Source organism: Lichenostomus cassidix, chromosome 1Aa, assembly GCF_008360975.1.
Source record: "Lichenostomus cassidix isolate B80296 chromosome 1Aa, HeHo_3.0, whole genome shotgun sequence".
NCBI classification, from domain to species: domain Eukaryota; kingdom Metazoa; phylum Chordata; class Aves; order Passeriformes; family Meliphagidae; genus Lichenostomus; species Lichenostomus cassidix.
In genome coordinates, this window is record NC_139480.1 from 36,709,956 (window position 1) to 36,726,024 (window position 16,069).

Genomic DNA, 16,069 nt, shown 5'->3' on the forward strand with positions numbered 1-16,069 from the left:
AGGTTCTTTCTTGAATCTTGAGTGAGGTGGGAGGGTTTCAGTCTGGCAAGTCTGTGTATTTTTATATCGACTTTGCGTCAACCTGAAAAGCTGTGAACACGATTAAGGATCAGTGACCCACTGAGCATTGAATGTGCTTGCATTTGTGGAACTGGCTCCTCTCTCTGAGTCTGCGTGGCGTTCACCAGCAGATGCCTTGTGCTGGTGAATGTCATGCAGACTCGGAGAGGAGAGCCAGTTCCATGAACGCAAGCAGGGCCAGCCCATCTGTTACAGGATTCAGGCTCTTTGGGTTAAATCTGCTTCCTGCATGTAACTCGTGCTTCCGCTGGGTACAATCTTCATTAAGGGATTCCTAACTTAATAAATCAGACTGTCTCTGTTAGGAAGAGAATATATACTGAGCTGCAATTTTTAAAAACCAGATTATTGCTGATACTGGTGTTGAACTGTTTCTCCATGCTCCACCTCACACACGGTGTGGTGAGGGGCAAGAGATGCTCAGAGAATGATGGAGAGCAGGTTCCAGAGGGTGAACCCACTCCTGCTCAAGATGAAACACACAAGCTGTGATGTAAGATCTCTGGAAAGCTTGCACCTTAACAGAGAGGTGTCTGCAATTGGGTTGGGACAGGCTAGGATGTTAGATGACTGTATTCAGAGAAGTGAATTGAACTGAAGGTACTTCTGTTGTCTTCAGAAGAAGGTGATGGCATTATGACTCTGTTAGTGATAGCTCTGTAGGAGATATGACTTATGTCAGAAGCTGTAACACTTTCTTAAGCCGTGGTATTTGGTGGTGTGCACCATCAGACACTCCACTTTCCAGGGAGGAGATCTCCTTAGTTCTGGGAATGAGCAGGAAATATCCAGCCCAGGTTTGTCCAGAGAGAAAAGCAGCTGGTGAGGGAAAGGGTCAGAGACAAAGGATTTGGATCAGAGATGACAAGTTTCTTCCAGAGAGCAGGAAATGGAGTTTCAGAGGACTTTAGGGATCCAAGCTGGTGGGAAAACTTTAACAAATACAGACCAATATGTGTGTTTGCATGATTTTCTTCAGCATTTGCCTTGACTTGAGCAAGAGGCCATGCAATACAGAACTCAACCTTCCATCAAACCCAGTATTTTTTAGTAAAGCCTCTGCAATTGCTGGCAGTCCAGCCTGTGTTAGATGAGTCACTGTGGAGGGGTAGAGGATGTCACTGTCATGATGCTGCTGAAGATGTCTGCTCTGACGAGCGATGTCACATTCTCACCATAACTAAATGTACTTGTGATGAACTACAAGACTCTAGAGTAAATATCTGCAAGCAATTTCACTTTGCCCTTAGCACATTCTTCTTCCAGACATATATGCTGCTGCATTTGCACCTATTTTATCTCTAGTTATACTTACACTTGAGCAGATAGTGAGCTGTAAACTTTGGGTTTAAAAGGACAGATGATCTCATTCTGACAATATTTATTGCCAACTCATTCCTCCATCAGGAATCACAGAATGGGTCAGGTTGGAAGGGACCATAGTGGGTTATCTGGCCCAACCTCCCTACTCAAGCAGGGTCATCGCAAAGCACATGGCACAGGATTGTGTCAAGATACTTCTTGAATATCTCCATTGAGGGAGACTATACAACCTTGCTGAGAAATCAGTTCCACTGCACAGTCACTGCATAGTACAGAAGTTCTTCCTCATATTCAGGCAGAACATACTGGGCTTCAATTTCTGCTTAAGGAGAAGGAAGAAACAAGAGTTGGGAGTGATTTTTTCTTTCTGGAGATAGTCTGTGAACAGCAGAGGAGAAATATGAAGAAGAAATTTTATTTTAGAATATATTTTCAAATGATGCTGAGGGATATCCCCTCTTGGGAAAAGGAGATATTTAAAGAATTCTCTAAAACAGGCTATTCCAAAACTGATGGGAAGAATATTAAACAATTAATAGTATCTCATGAAATGCCTTTCTTCCATCTACTGCTTTTTTCCTTCACCAAGCCTTGTATATAGCTATGTTTCTATTGCACTTTTCAATAGTTCTTTACATATAGGTGATCTCTGTTAGCTATTAATTGTGCTCAGCATCAATTACTTTCCCAGTCAATAGCTGTAACAAGTAACACAGTAGCTCTACACCTGCTCATGTGCTTCCTGCTTCCTGCACAAAGGTTATCCAACCCACTTCCTACTGAAATCATTGTTATAGCTTTTTATTGGAATTTGATCAAACTTTTAATTTTATAAGCTTTTTTGGACACTGAGGTTTTTCTGTATCAGACAAAATGAGCACAGAAAACTGTGTTATTGATAAATAGTACTGAAAGATTGCTTCCTAATTGCCATTAGTTATTCAGGTAGTTTCAGCAGTGAATGGCATATTATTAATCCTACTTTAAAACTAAGGATGATTCTATTCAAAGTCTCATCTTTCATCTCTTTCATTGTACTGTAAGGTCTATTTGCCATATTTTAAATGAGCTATTTTTTATCCTGTCTGAAGTACTGAAAAAAATTACCAGCTTAGGAATTACTTCAGAATAGCAAATTTCCAGTAAGTCACAGCATTTTATCTTCTGAAAATAAAAATGCAACACCTCTAACCTTTGTAAGAACATAGTGGTTTATTCATTCAATTGTTTTTCATTCTATTTTTTTGAGGGAGAGGGAAGTTAAGTTTGTGTTTGTTTGGTCTCAAAAATAGACAGGAAGATGAGCAACACTTGACAATGATCTCAGCAGATAAATAACTGGGCTTGTGTATACATAGATGTGAACAAAAAGGACAAAATAGATGTCTGAGAAGAAATTTGAAGTTGATTTAGTAAGGAGTCCTGCGGGATGCTTGCAACTGCTTTATTTTAAACATTAATTATTTTCCCAAGTCAACATTGTTAATAATGCAGTGTGATTAGCAGCAGAGACAACTGTGAGCAGAGTAGTTCACCCACTACTGGCTGATGGCAACTGACAAGCCCCATGGAAAAGGCAAGGGGGTGAGGTGGGGGGAGGTGTTTTATGATTTGGTTTTATTTCTCATTACCCTGCCCTGACTTTTGTTTGGGAATAAATTAAATTAATTTGCCCAAGTTGAGTCTGTTTTGCCCAAGTTGTTAGTGGAAGGTACTAGGTCATTAAGATTGGATAAATGTTTAGAGTTTCTATCTAGATTTCCTTGTCCCAGTCAATACTTTACCCACAGCTTGTTTAATTTTTCTGGTTTTGAGCATGACATAACCATGCTCAAATCTCTTTAGCACATTAGTGAGGTCTCTGTTCTGGATCTTTGGGAATTAAATAACTCTCTTATTGTGTTTACACTAAAATTTCATTTATGAGATATATTTATAAAATCTGCTGGCATAAGCTCTTTTTCTCTTTTGACCTTGTGCATCAGATTCATATTCTGTAATACAGATGCACATAGAGTTTCCTTGCAGGAAACTGTAGAGAGCAATTCAGAGATCTACTCCTGATCTATGTGTAAATGTCCTTGCTGTATGCCCTAGCCTCACAAAGGAACGGAATATAGAACATGATCAGACTACCAGGAGTATGAAATGGCCTTATCATGTGCTATTGACTATTCCACAGCTCTCTCTCTGTTGCAGATCTGCAAAAAAAAGAAATGTTGCTGCCTCTGAATCACAGAGTCCTAGAATTCTAGAGTCCTGGAATCATCAAATCATAATCCTATTCTGTGTTGGAAAGGCCCTGCACAGGACCATTCCTGAGAATCATACCCTTTGCCTGAGAGAATTGTCCAAATGCTTCTTGAACTCTGACAGGTTTGGTGCTGTGACCACTTCCCTGCAGAGCATGTTCCAGTGCCCAACCACCCTCTTAGTGAGGAACCTTTTCCTAATATCCAATCTAAACTCCCCCGGCACACCGCTTCAGGCCATTCCCTGGGGTCCTGTCACTGTCATCACAGAGAAGAGATCAGTGCCTGCCACTCTGCTTCCCCTGATGAGGAAGTTGGAGACTGCCAAGAGGTCTCCAGACTGAACAAACCAAGTGACCTCAGGTGTTCCTCATACAGCTTCCATTCTAGACCCTTCACCATCTTCCTTTGGATGCTTTCTAATATCTTGCTTATATTTTGGTAGCCAAAAGTTGTGAAAGAAAACACTTGACAAGAAAAGAGAGAAAATATCACCATTAAGATAAAATATAAACTGAAGAACACACAGTTGTTTCTGCTGTGAGACCTAAAATTTGATTTACAAGCCTTAGCAGTGAATAAGACATTCAGATTTCTCACTGAGTGTCTAGAAAGATACTGTCTCATGAAACTGAAATTCATAAAATTCTAAAAGCAAATTAAAAAGAAACATTGAATAGAAGCTTAAATTCTCATTTTTTTCGTACTTGTACTGTCTTAAAATGCACCCATGCAATTTAGGAATGACATTATCATTCTTTTGACTCTGAAATAAAATGGTTACCAAATTATTCATTGTACTCTTTTCCATATACAGTTTAAGCAACAAATTGAAATCACCCAAGTCTACCAAAAAAAAAAAAAAAAGGAGAGGTAAAAGCTGGATTTCTCACTCTCATGTTTTGGAAGTGTTGGTTAGTAATACATGTTGTAGATTGAATCTATGTCAATATTTTCTTTGCAGTTTTTCAAGTTGTACGTAGTGCTGGTCAAAGGAGCACCAGTTCTATAGTGCTCTGCATGCAGGCAGGTTGCATACTGAGTATAGAATCACAGAATCATTTAGGTTGCAAAAGACCCTTCAGATCCTCAAGTCCAGTTGGTAACCCAGTGCTGCCAAGTCTCACTAGACCACGTCCCAAAGTGACACATCTTCACATTTTTTAAATACCTCCAGAAATGGTGACTCAACCACTTTCCGGGGAAGCCTGTTCCAATGCTTGAGAATATTTTCCATGAAGAAAATCCTAATATCCAACCTAAACCTTTCCAGGCATGCATTAACAGAATCCAAACTGAAATGCAAGTGGTTACTCAGTGCACCAGATAGCAGCTGGGAGAGCTATATTATGGAATGAGATATTAGAATGGTTAATCTTAATTGACAAAAGCCTTGGTTGGTTCTATAATTCAAAATTCATCCTTCAAGAAATTGATCTATAAACCAGATATTTTCCTGAGCCTAAACTTGCACATACTTGGAATGTACAGGAGTCTTCTGAGATAACCTGTCAAGTTTATTTGTCTCTCCAGACATTGACAACCTATTTTCTTTGTGTTCACACTCCAAAGGCAATCTAATAGAAATACATGGAGCATGAATTAAAACAGTGGGTATGTGAAGTCTAGGCCTCCCGGGCAAATTGGAGGGGGCAGGTTTTTAATTATCAGTTGATAAAGAGTTTCCATTGCCCCTGTCTCACAGCCTGTACCTCGGCTCAAAAATCAAGAGTTTTGAGTGTTTTGTTATCTCTGCACCTGCTTCATCTGGCCTTCATATATGACATGTATGGCAATAGACAGAGCCCAGGTTTCAAAGATTGAAAATTTCCTTGTGATTATTTCATAAAATAGCATGAAAACTGTGGGAAGAGGGGAGTCTTTTGCTGATGCTGTGCAGGCCATACAAAGGCATTCATGAAAACCGTCCTCTGGCATTAGCCAGAGGAAGTGCTACTTAGAAAAAAATTAATTATTAAAATGCTACAAAAGAGGTGTGAGCCCACACTCTATACTCCCACCCAAGTCTTTTCTCCACTGGGGACCTCAGGGATCAGTACTTCTCTGCTTTCAGGGTCCAAATTTGTGCATAAAAGCAGAATCAAACTGAATAAGGAGGGAGAGAAGGAGGAAAGCTTTTTTGTTTTAAGCAAATGATGGAAGCACTAAATCAGTAGGCTGCCAATAGTAACTAAAATATCCATTCCAATGAGATCACAGCTCCTTGCTCACCTCTCTTCTTCCTCTGTAACCTATTGCTATCTACAGGGACTAACTCAAAGATGTTCCTGTCATTCTTTTTACCAGGGTTAACTAGGATCAGATCATGAGTAAAGATTCCCTTTTAAAACTTGCCTCTTTCATTACAATGCTCTGTAATATTTTTTCTAGCCTCTATTCACAGCCTGAAACCTTCCTATCATTGCAGGAACTCAAATAAATCTCCTTGGTGTGCACAGTGCTTGCAAAGATGCAGTCACTCACTGCCAGCCAGTCCCCACCATTTACACTCACCCCAGAGGTTACTGGCCATCCAAGAGCCAGCCATACTTAAACCCCATCCCTAAGGCTGCTTTTGCTTCTTTCTTTTTCTACCCCTATGAATTTTGCAGCATGGAGCTGGTGAGTGTGACTCTTTGGTGTTCTCTCAATGTACACCACGAGTGTACAGGACGACTGGCTTGTCTCACAGCTGACTGGCACTCTGGGCACTGCCTCTGGGTAGGTCACCTCTAGGGTGCTTAGCTGCTTGGGACCAAGACATTCAGCACCAGGCTCAACAGAGCCTTATTCCCCTCTTTACTGGGAAGAAAATTGTTTCTGAACTGCAGGACAAGCGCAGCTGCCTTTCAGGGAGGGCTGCCTTATTGCCACCCTGTTTCTTTGGACGCAAAGTTTATCCCTGCAGTAACTGCAGCTGCAGCAGTGTCACACAAAGCTGATAGCATGGGGGCTTGCTGCTCCCATGGGATGCTGCTCTCATCTTGGTGTCTTACCAGCATTGGCTAGGAGGCTCCTGGCTTTATCCAGGCTAAGGGACCTCAATGCTGTGGGTGCTGGCTGAACATGGCAATCTCAAATTCATCCAATTCTTGGTTGCAGATGCAGTGAACAGATCCTGTGATCTCTCTATAAGGTGGGTCCCCTAGCAGTTAAGATCTTAATGCTTCCCTTCCAGCAGAAGGGAAAGAGGATGCAATGAGGATATTCATGGTGTTTAAAGTTCTGGAGTTCAGGCCATCCTAAGCTCACATAGCTAAGGTTTGTGGACTCTTGGCTTGAGCTCTGTTGAATAATTCTGCGGCTCTTGAGTCACCCAGTAAGGATTTCTCTCAGAGTCCCAGATCTCAGACCTACAGGCTTTCTAACCCAAGCACGGAAAATGTTCACTGAAGCACCTGAGTGGGGGCTTGCTGGTGCAATGCCTTCCTACAGTGCATCAATAGATGGCAGCAGGCTGTTCCTCCTGGAGCAGTCTCCAAAGCAGCCGCAGCAGCAGCCGGTGATGATCTTCCCTTGCAATGGATTGAGATTTAAATCTGCCTGCAAACACTTTTTAGGATGCCGTCCCCCTGAAAAGCAAAATGTGTTGGTTCTTAGGTAGGGTTTATGTTGTTACTGTAGTACAAAAGCAGTAAACAAGTACTGGCCTCTAACTCTATCGTATTGTAAGAAGATTAAATATTTGGAACCCTAGAGATTTTGTGCTACATTCAGCTGGTTTCTTGGCAGTCTTGAGTGTTCACAAATCCTACTTCTTTCATTCCATCTTGAGTCGGATAACGTTGCGAAAGTCTGGCAAGGGGATATACTATTCTGAGAAGAGAAAATCACAGGTAGATTCCATGTATTTAAGAAGATAGAGGAAAGAACATACCTTAAAGAAGACTAGTGTGCTTCATGGGCTTACATGCTCCCTTTCATTCTGAACATTTCAATTGTGAGTTTTACACAGAGGTTGTTTGTTGAACTGTGTCAGTCTGTCTCAGGCAATGAGTAATAGCTGCAGGTTGTGTTAAAAATGAAGCTCAAGTTCCACATGGAAGAATATAAACCTAGATCAAGTGTTTGGCCAAATCAATCCCCTGCTCACTTAAAAAAAATAAATATGGGGGAACTTTTGGTATGTCTGACACTCATAATGACATAGCACGGAGCTGATGCTGCTCACTGACTGGGAAATGCAGTAGATGGAATTTTACTGTGGGTCCAAGCCAGAGCTGGCAAAAAGCTCTTTTTCTTGTGAGAGCTCTTGTGCTGCAAGGCATTATGCCCATAGTCTGAAGGTAAAGCTTTGTTTAGCTCTTCTTTATGAATAGTTGCATTGCACTTGAGAATGGTTGTGTTGAAAATTACCTGTAGTGACCAGACTAATGGAAGACAGTTTTAATGTTCCATACAGTGGATAAATTGACCCCCTCTTGTGTTTTCATCCCGATGTGAGACCAAAAGGCTATGTAAGCTATCAAGCTTTTGGTTAATGACCAAGCTTTTGCCTTGCAAACAGTATTAGCAGACCCTTTATCAAGAGGACGTGATGTCTCTGTGAACTGGCTCCACAGTCACAGCCACCAATTCATCATAGTCATTTACTGTGAAAACAGCAAATTTCAGTCTGCAGTGTAATAAAATGCTCTGCTTCCCAGACTTGTGCAATCTCCAGAGAGAAAAATAAAAAAGGAATTTAATGTCAAGTTTTCATGTGAAATGATGTAAACATAAAATTCAATTAAAGTCAAGGTGAGCTGTATAACAAATTTCTGATCTCAACCTTCAAAAAAGACCTTAAGATGATGTTTTTAATATGAGCACATAGGTTTCTGAGTCAGGAAGCACTAGCTGAAGGAATACATTTGAAACCTGTGGGAGCCCCCTGCATGGAGGACTCTATTCTTTTTGGGGCTATGAAGGTTCTTGGCCCTCTCTTATATCTCTGCCTGTGCAGCATAATGCATTTTTATTTTGACATGTAAGCTATATTACAAGGTCCAGGGAAAGGACTACAGTTCCTTGTTAATGTTTCAGGGCTGCTGTGGGGCTAGATGATTTTCAGACTTGGTCTGATTTGAATATTTGTGCATGTAACTGTACAATCTAGAGAGTGGAAAAAAGAGTGAGCAGAGACAAAAGGTATTAGATGGATTTACAAAGATGTGGAAATCTGGGTGTTTATTTAAGAACGCCAGGAAGGCCTTAAGGAAAGACTGCAACTTTTCTAATATCTTCTTAAAAACTATAATCTGAAGAGCCATGTTTTTGAGTTGATATCACTCTTTTATTATTTTCTAGATTGATAAAATCAGGCTGAAATTCAGTGTCTCTAAAGCTATTGAACATGAACATGTTGCCTTGCCATCTCCTTCCTGTAGGACATTTTCAGAAGCACAGTAATTGAGGCAGAATTGCTCTGTATGCCTATAGTCCAAGTCTTGGTATGTGAATGCTGTCAATGTAAGCATTAACATATTATTCTAAATTTTTTCCATTTGAAACAGGACCTAAATAGCAGAACAAACCCAGCTGCAGATACCAGCCATCAATATCTTTTCATTTTATGTTTCACAAATATGGCAGAGCTGCTGTGTTTGTAGTTTTCCACACAGCTGAAAAAGTCAGCACTGAATTACTCACCAGCCTTTGGAAATCTTTCATATGTGCTGGCTTCTGTGAGCTGTAGAGCACCAGCATTCACACTCCAGAGGACTAAATCACTTCCTTCCTCTATCCTGATATATATCAGGATGCCTGTGTCTTCATGGTGCCTGGGTGATAAGCTATCAGCTTTGTACCCTCTGCTGATTGTTCTGGAATGCCTTCACAAGTAAGCTGAGGAAGCTAAAAAGATATATAAACAGGGACTGAGAAGTGCCTGTGATAAATTACCAAAATACTCTTGCACAAACAAGTGCTCTCCAGCTACATCACACTTGAAACCGGCTGTTTTTCCAGCAGTCTGAACCCTCCATCCAGCTACTGGGATAGGAAGGAGACACTTCACCAGGGTTTTTGGTTAAAGGAAAAGGTCTGAGGCTGTTTCCAGTGGTGCAATTTGATGCTGCAGATGACTTAATAGCTAATTGTTCTGGAAAGTGGTGCTCCTGTGGCTCTTCCTGCACTCACACCACTTTCCTGGTGCTGGCACTCCCCTGTCTGCCTGGGGACCAATTGCTGAATCAAGAGCCACTGCCAAGTGGACAGTGTAAGGATGAAGGGGAAAGTGGGATCAAGCCTCTTAGCAACAACTAGCTCTCATCTTTGCTTAGCTGTACTATTAACAACATTTGTGGGACCTGGAAGAACATTCTGACCCTTGTAAATCCAGCAGTTTGCATGGCAAGAGTTTCTGGGCATTGCTGAACACAGCGGGGATAGATTTTGCTCCATGATTCCAGGCTTACATTGGTGACATTTCCATCACAGAATTTGATCCTCTTTGTGGACAGAGTAGCTGGAGCTTGTATGTGCAGTAATGCTGGTTTTGACAAGAGGTTCCCACCAGTCCAGCTAGCAGTGCTGCTTTACACACTGTGTGCAAGCAGGAAGCAAGAAGAACAGAGTGGAAATTACTGTAGTTTGTTCTGATCTTGCCTTGAGTCAGAGCTGGCCACTGAATAATTAGCTTAAACCTAACTGAAGTAAGGTGCATGTATTGTAATGTCAGCTCAAAATGCATGTCCCTATCTCCAGAGGGATTAAATCCATCCTCAACATAGGCCAGCAGCTCTCCACTCAACACAGAAGAGCAGGATGCCCTGCTGGATGTCTGGCTCTCCCTGTGCATGGGGTAAAGAACCATGTACCTCCACTGCAGCAGTGATTTTCACTGGGGGAGCTAGGCTCCTTAGAGTTTGACTCACCCACAAGCTTCTTCTGCCTTAGTTGTCCCAGCATCCACAACACAGGATCTTTCATAAATTTGCGTCCATCACTTAGTCAGGTATCAGAGTTGGAAGCCAGTAGAGAGGATCCTGTGGCACAGCTGAGAAATACATGAATGCAGCCCAAAAGGACCTGAAATCTGGCAGCTAGAGGTGGAAGAAATCTGGTGAGAGACCTCCCTGGGGTCATGGAGATGAGGGAGCAGCCAAGAGGGAGCTCTGTCATGGTGCACACTGGTGCTGCTGCCTGCAGAGCATGTCAAGCTCCTGATACAAGCTCCTGATATCGGTGTTTTGCCCCAGGAATTCAAAGTGTAGTTTGGTATTTCTGTATCCCTTCGGGTAGATACATGTCTTGGCTGGATAACAAAAGTATCCCACTGTGTGTGTGTGTGTGTGTGCTCGCTATTTTTCCATGTGGAAATGGATTCAGTTTCTCTCAGAGATCTCAAAATAGCATATGGAAATGTGTTCTTGCTTTCATGTTCATTTCGTTCTGCTTTACACCTGTTAGACTTCACATTTTCCACAAAAAGAAACAGCCATTACCTTTTTTTCAGAAAATATTTTATTTTTTTTTGCCAGAGCCAGCTGAACACCTTGTTCTCCTGATCAGTTTAAGAAAAGCTGTTCACCTAACCCACAGATAAGTGAATCATATTCAATGAGGTCACTTCTTCCCAACTAAACAAATGAATTTTCTTCCAGGGTAATACAATCTTCTGTTTCACAGATATTAAATTACTAGGTTTCAAAAAACAGAAGTCTTAACCTTTTAAAATATCGAAAGTTTGCAATTTTTTGTTCAACAGTGTAACTAGCAGAGTGGCTTACTAAAGCAAAATAAATGCTTCTTCTTGAGCATCTTCAGAAAACATTTGAAGGGTTCCAGCATTCACTTAGATAAAGATTGGTGCTGGAGACATTTTTCTCTACTGTCCCCAAACTGATCTATTTACTGTCATTACTGCTATAGCTACAAATGGCTTATGACTTCAAAAAGTCAATTAGGAGACTGGCTTTGAATCTCTCTTCTACCTAACTCCTGTCTGTGGCTGGTGTGTTGCCAAGGGAGCTGCATTGTTTCCTAGTGCAGCAAATGAATAAAGTTAAATTTATATCTTGCTGTGTGCTAGAGAAATAGAGATGTAGTTATGCATGCATTACCTTGAATATAAATCATATAGAGATCCCCACCTCTTCTGTCTGCTACAAGGCATGCATGAAAATGTCCCCCTGGAATAGAAATAAAATCATAAAACACCATGTCTGTAGCTAGAGATGAGTCAGATGCAGATTTTAGAAGTGGATCCAGATTTCAAATGCCACCCAAATCTGTGTGTGTGATCAAAGGTTTTGATTCTGACCCAACTCGAAATAACCATAACAGCCTGGATAAGATCCTGAACCCATAAATCTCTATCATTTTATACATCCATTTAACCATATGGAGCTCCTTTCTCAAACTGGAGCCTTGTGAAACTGGGTGATGCCTTGCTGGGCATTGCAAGATGTAGGTCAGATGCAAAGCTACCTTGTGGCCTTGGGTACACAATTTAACCCTGGCTGGCATTTCACAAGTGATGAGCCCACAGGGTTACTGAGATCTGGCATAGACTGACCAGCAGTGGGGAGATGGGTAAGATATTTTGTGGATTCACTGAGTGACCATTAATGATAATGTTATGTTTGTTTTGGTGGTTTTTTCCTAAGTACAATTTAGGTTTGGATTAAATATCTTTATTAAAATAGTTACTTTGGTTTTCCACTTTTCATTTTATGGGGGTAAAATGTTTTACTCCAAATGTTTTTGTCCCATTTTCAGTACTTCAGGGAAAACAAGAAACAGCATTGAGCACAGTTCTCTTGAGTTATGTTTGCTTTCTCTTCTACTACATTTAAAGTTGTTTTTTTGGTGAGTGCTGAAGGTGCATCAAAGTGTCAGTTACCCTTCAGGTCAGACATGGGTACCAGATTTGAGTTTAGGTAAGTCACCCAGCTCAATGTGACCGATTATGTTCCATCTCCATATGTTACATCCTTGGGAAGCACCATGCATATATTTATTATATATATTGCTATTCAGAGCAAATTAATTAATTAATGAGCTATAAAAGCATGAGTGCTTATATCTCCCTTGGTGAAAAAAGCACCTTATGTACTACTATCTAATATGACATTGAGCTTGACTGAAAATTATCACTTTCAGTCATAATTAAACATGACTTAGCTCAAATTTACTACGGCTCTTAAAATCAGCAAGTGATTTTTGTTATTAGGACAATGGAGGGGATGGGGCAGGGTGGCAGGAGATAAATTTTGTCCCTAGGCACTGTCCACCTGCCCTGCACACTGTTCTTTTTAGAGATGGAATTGCTACAGCTAGAAAGTGGACAGAAACATTCCTTGTCTACATTTAGGTGAAAAGTCTACATTACTGTGTTCAAGGTTAAGACACAAAGTGAAAGCAAGCATTACTTTCATCATACAGTAACAATTCCATCTCTAAATAGGAATGTTATTTCAAAAGTATACGTTTTAAAGCATGACTGTTCCACTTCAACCATCTAAAGCTGTTTCTTGTTTTCTGAGGAGAAAAAGAAGCTAAAGGGTTGGAGCAGAGGTTCATTTAGGATGAGAATTAGAACAGAAATTTGGAAGTCCAGAAAACTTTCAGATGCTTTAAAAAACATAAAATAAAGAAAACCCTCTAAAATATTTCTGAAGCATTAACTTTAGTTTCTGGAGGCTTTCAGTTTGACAGAGACACTATTTTATTGCCTCAGATCTGTGCAGAGAAAATCTGAGCTCATGAGCACTGCGTGGAGATGCCATATGGGAAGCTTTGTAAGCCTCTGGCAAATATCTGTATCAAACATGCACTTGTGTATTACCTTCTGCATACAAAGCACAAAATGGCAACAAACAGAACCTCCCAGCACCAGCGGGAGGCAACAAATTACCTTCTCCACTTACAGATGGCAAAATGGGACCCACCTGTGCTCCTTGTAGCCTCATCTCTGAGAATGTAGTGAAAAATGTCGCTGCTCTGAGCCAGTGCTCTTTGTCTGTGGTTAACAAGAGAAGGCTTGGTGGGAAGGGTGATGAACCCAGCACCTGCCTGGGGGAATATGTCCCTCTCAGGCTCTCAGGCCGCCCTTCTGCTTAGGACTGTCACTCCACAACTGATAAGGGTGTGTTCTCTGCAAAGACACAGATGCAGGTATTGCATTTATTTGGTAACAGTAGGCTACATACATTTTAATGCTTCTGTGAGAATTACAAATACGAATCAGCTCAGGTTGTGGGATGGCACTGCAGCATCCTTCAGTGCATGGGGGGTGCCCTCCTTCCAATATGCCTTATTGTCACATGAAATTTCCACATTAATAAGCTTTATCTTGGTGGACCATGGACCTGTCACGGCTAAGAGTGAGAAATTCAGTCTTCAAGGAGCAGTGAGCCGGACGATACCCTTTATGGCATTCACCCAGGGAAGCCACATGCTGCAAAGCAGAAATGTAAATCAGTTTTTCCACGGCAGACTGTGAAGCAGGGTGACTGTTATCAGGTCCATCCATAACAAAAATGAAAAATGGGACCATTAGTCTTTCCCTTTTCACATATATCTTTCACACTCAGTAATCTCCCTGAGCCTGAAATACTGAAGCACCTTTATTGAGCATTAAGATATATCGTACACACCATTAATTCAGCTTCATAATTACCAAACAAGCAATTACAACCATCTAAACTGAGGTTAATAGTAGGTAAATATGTGGAAGCAGCCTTCATTCAGCCTATAGAGTTATTCTGTTCAAAACTCTCCTATATTCTAATTATTCAGGTGCCATGTAGAGTGCTACAGATTCCTCCCCAACCATAGCAATTTCTAAGTGCTAAATTTTTCCTAGCCATTTTTACAGAGAGGCAGTTGCAATACTGCAACTCTTCCTTGTACACTCTCTCATCAATAACACCAGTCTCCCTCTCAGACACCACTAATAAATGCTGAATTTAGCAGCTGTGTGCCCAAGCAAGGAAATCTAACTGCAGGGTTGTTTATTGCCTGGAGCATGCACGGATAGCAATACAAGGGATACAGTCTTTATGAAGATCTTACATGTAAGCTAGATTGTGCATCCATAGCTTAATTTAGCTCCCTTATGCTGAGGCATTATGATACATTTGTTAATTACATGATCACACATACGGTGTTTTCCACATTCAACTCCTGCTTCAGTTGTTGCATAGGATGCTCTGTGATGGGCAGCTGTTCAGCAGTCCTCTTTTTCCAGCCCTGTGTCACTCTGACTAAGCACCAAGCTGCATGAAATGGAGGTAATCAGTTCTTCCTCATGTGTTCCTCTGAAGCACGAATTGCTGGGAATTTGGACAGTTTCACAAATATCAGCCAAGTTATCTTTAGAGCTCCCCTGTGATAATACCCAAAAGGGATTATCCTATTTCAGAGGCACAGCTGAAGCTCATGCAAGTCTTGTATCTACTGCAATATTTGCCTGAATTTGACCCCCAACATTGCCTGAAGTTATTTAGTCTCACTTCAGCAATCCAGGCTGAGAAATAAAAAATGGACACTTGCTTTACAAGGGGAGTGTGTGAAGCCTGCTTCATAAAAGCTCTGAAATGCAGCAAGCTCTTAACACCCATCCCTGGACAGGCTCCAGACTGTAACTCATAGCTTCCAATGACTCAACAGAGATCGTCTTCCCAGAAGAAAGCCAAAGTAGGGATGGAGGGTTTTGAGTGGTTTTGTGAAACATCCTGGTAGGAAGAGGTATGGATAGCACATGGACCATCAGCCAGAAGCAAAGACCTTCCCCCTAGGAGGGGGAAATCAGCCCACATCACTAGCCTAGTAAAAGAGGGAGAAAACTGTTAAGAGAGCTATGTAGCTTCAGCTCTGACTACTCTGCCTGGAGTGCATCTGACGACCAAAGCTGCCTAAGCAAACACAAGTGTCTGCACAAGGCAAGCTTGTGCCTCAGCTGTGATCAAGGAGAGGTTCTGCCCAGGCCTTTTCGATCAGTCCAGTGTTACTGGTGCTAATTAAATTCTTTGGCATGTACACCTGCCTGCAAGCCAGAGCTGGCCCAGGCTTTATAGCTGTAATGTTACATTAATGACTTCAGATGGCAGGTCGTGCCATTGATTTCAGCAGGGCTGTGTCATTGCAGCCATAGGTGAAAGTGATCCTTCCTCTTTCTGTAACTGCAGAGGAGCGATGCAGGAACATTCCACAAGGGACAATCAATAGACTGAGACAAATCAGAGCCGGCAAAAGGTATGGCTGTTGACATAATAGTATTTGTGGAAAGAAATCTATCCGTTCCAAACAATCTTGATTTTGAAAGTGTATTTTTTATTGGACTTTCCATGCTTTCCACCCGCACTGAGAAATTTCTTGCACACCAGGCAACATATCCAAATACTATGTGAGATGAAATGCTCCCAGGCACATGGTATGATTCTTGGGGTTGCCCTGTGCAGGGCCAGGAGTTGGACTTTATTGGA